Here is a 3067-nt window from a genome sequence, read left to right on the forward strand (position 1 = left end):
ACTATGTCCCATGCAGTGTTGGGTCTTTTCATGGTACATATGGTAAAGACTTTTGTTCCAGATTATTCTGAATGCTCTATCTTGGTCATACAGTATCCTTCGTTTCCTAGACATTTCACACAATTCTACATTTCCAGTCACATCCTATCATCTCATATTCTGATATTTGTTTATCTTATTTATCTTGCCCCAGTGTGTCCCAAAGAGATCAAACCCACCCAGCAATAACATGGAAGAAAGGCCTGATGTGCTGTTTCTGTCCAGATGACAGTCACGAAAATGCCTTGGAGCCAGTGTAACCTGTAATCCAGGGGGTTTCCTGGGGTCTGATGGACATGGATTTGAATTTTGGGTTTCTCTAATTTGGGTTTGAAGTGGTTTCCAATGGGCTATTCCTTCAACACAGATCCTAGAGGAAAATAAACAAGGAGCTAGATGCTTGTGAGGGACGTAAGGCATATGGCTATAGGCAGGACTCAAAAGAATATTTTTCCCCCATGCTGGCTGAAAATCACCTGCGGCATCACCCGTGGCTGCAGGTGAGATTCAGTGCCCAGAGCAACCAGGGGCCTTAGCTCACTACCTGCTGCCTGCTTGTAGGCAGCTGAAACCCAGGTCCCAACAGGGGGAAAAAAAAAAGAAAAGAATATTTTTCTTCCATATTTCTTTTCTCTGTTTAACTCAATGATCTCTGAAGACAAAGCAGGTGCATAAGTAATTGTGGTGAAAAAGCTCATGGTGCCCAGCTATCAAAAGATATAGGGCTTGTGGTCTTAAAGGCTTAAAGATAAACAAGTGGCCATCTAGCTGAGCAGCATCAAAGCCGACATGGACGAAGCACACCAGCCTGTGTGATCCCAAGGTGCCAATGGGATCAGATATCAGGCAACAAAGAACAAAAAAATCATATCGTTGTGAATGAGGGAGAGTGCGGAGTGAGACCCAAAGCCCATCTGTAAGTAAGTGGCCATCCCCTTACAGAAGGGTTGTGGGGAGGAGATGAGCCAGTCCGAGTGCAGTATAGCAAGCAATGTGATGAAGCATACAAGTTTCCTCTAGTTCTTTAATAATTCTCCCCCCACCACACACACTGTCATGGTCCCAATTCTACCTTACAATTCCGGCTAGACCAGAGGATCTACACTGGTACAGACAAGAGCTGGAAACTCAGGGAATCAAGCACAAATAAACCCCTCAGGACCAATAATAAGAGTAGTGATACCAGGAGGGGAAGGGGAAAGTGAAAGTGGAGGAGAAAGGAGGAACCAATCACAATGATCTACATATAGCCCCTCCCCTGGGGGACAGATAACAGAAAAGTGGGTGAAGAGAGACAAATTTATAAATTATCAAGGGTTCGTGAGGGAGGGGGCCAGGAAGGGAGGAGATAAATGTGGAGCTGACATCAAGGGTTCAGGTTGAAAGCAAAAGTTTTGAAAATGATGATGGCAACAAATGTACAAATGAGCTTTACACAATGGATGTATATATAGATTGTGACAAGAGGTATATGAGTCCCCCAAAAAATGATTTAAAAAGAAAAGATGTGTGAGTGCACAACCAAACTGATGTCTAATGCAAAATCTTGCCTTTTATTCTCTCTTCCACTCTAGCTCTGAGAGAAACGGTATACATAGAGTTAGGAAATATTTTATATTCAAGTCAACATTAAATTATTGTGACAGGATAAAACACAATTGTGTTCTTACAATGCACCTATTGTTAGTGAAAGGGATTTCTTTATATTCTTCTAAAGTAGTTCTGAAGTTCAGTCCCTTTTGTTGTGGCTCAGTGTTCTCTTTCATTTATTTAATCGAGTTCTTTTCTTGCCAGGACCTCAAATACTGTGCACATTCACGTACACACAGCTGTGCACAAACACACTCAGACACGTTCACCACAACTGAATATCAAAGAGAGGGCAGTACATGTATTAATGTATTCATTGTTATTTACATTGAATGAATGAGATTATACTTTCTCCAATAGTATTTACATTTCATACTGTTTAATTCATAATAAAAAGCAAAGATCAGTCACATGTTTCATTCGCATGTAAATTTCTTAGCACTGGAGCTTACACAAATTAACAAATGATTAGCCTTGACTAAAGAGAAAAGGCAGACTATTAAGGAAGTGATATTTTATTCTTTATTGCTGGTCATGGTCATGAATTCTCAAAGAATATTTAACTCTTATTTGTGAGGCTACTTTTCCTCATTTGTTTATATATATATATATATATATATATATATATATATATATATATATATATATATATTCAAATTGTTTAAAGAAAATAAACATTCTCAAAAGTGGAAAAATGAGTAAAATCATGATAAGCAGAGAAGATGCTGAAATGTTAAGGATTTTATTTTACGTGTCTCCACAATCTCCAGCTACAAATAAGAATCATGAAACCAAATGACATATTTCAATGGATAAATTTGTTGCAAATGCTCTCTTTAAAGTTTGAAAAGACAAAGATGTCTGTCTCTTTGAGGACTAAGTTGCACCTGACCCAAATCATTGTGTTTTCAATGCCTCCAAAGTTTGTGAAAGTTTGGACAGTGAGGAAAGACGATCAAAGAGGACTAGATGCCCTTGGATTCTAATGATGCGAGGAATGTTGAGTGGATCACAGGTGACAGAAGAACAAATAACTGTCTGAGAAAAGTGCAGCCAGAGTGCAGATAGGGATATTTTCCTCTGAATATTTTGGACATGCTCTTAAGAGAAGGACATGATGCTCGCTAAAGTAGAGGAAGGCCATCAAGACAGAAAAAGGCCCTCACTAAGATTCATTGGCACAAGCGTTGCAACAACTGGCCCAGCACAGCAGCAATTGTGAGGCTCTTGCTTAATCAAGAAAGGTTTCCTTCTGTTGGACATCGGGTTGCTGTGAGTGAGAAAAATCACAGAAATTTCATAAGTCAGTCAGGCTTGATCCTAGATGTGACTGAGAGCGGTACTTGCTATTTAAAAAGCCTGGGACCTCATACTAGAATTCCAGTGCTTCATAAATGGAATTGCAATCATTTTGTGGCCGAGGAGGGATTCTCTCTTT

The 3067-nt window shown here is 39.6% G+C and overlaps 1 non-coding gene across 1 annotated transcript; it reads left to right on the forward strand.

Annotated features, from left to right (window-relative positions):
- Positions 1-499: 499 nt before the first annotated feature.
- LOC142428461 (small nucleolar RNA ACA64) lies at positions 500-627 on the forward strand. Its single transcript, XR_012780359.1, has one exon. It is a non-coding gene; the product is annotated as a small nucleolar RNA ACA64 (small nucleolar RNA).
- Positions 628-3067: the final 2440 nt, after the last annotated feature.

Source organism: Tenrec ecaudatus, chromosome 15 (genome assembly GCF_050624435.1).
Source record: "Tenrec ecaudatus isolate mTenEca1 chromosome 15, mTenEca1.hap1, whole genome shotgun sequence".
Classification (NCBI taxonomy): domain Eukaryota; kingdom Metazoa; phylum Chordata; class Mammalia; order Afrosoricida; family Tenrecidae; genus Tenrec; species Tenrec ecaudatus.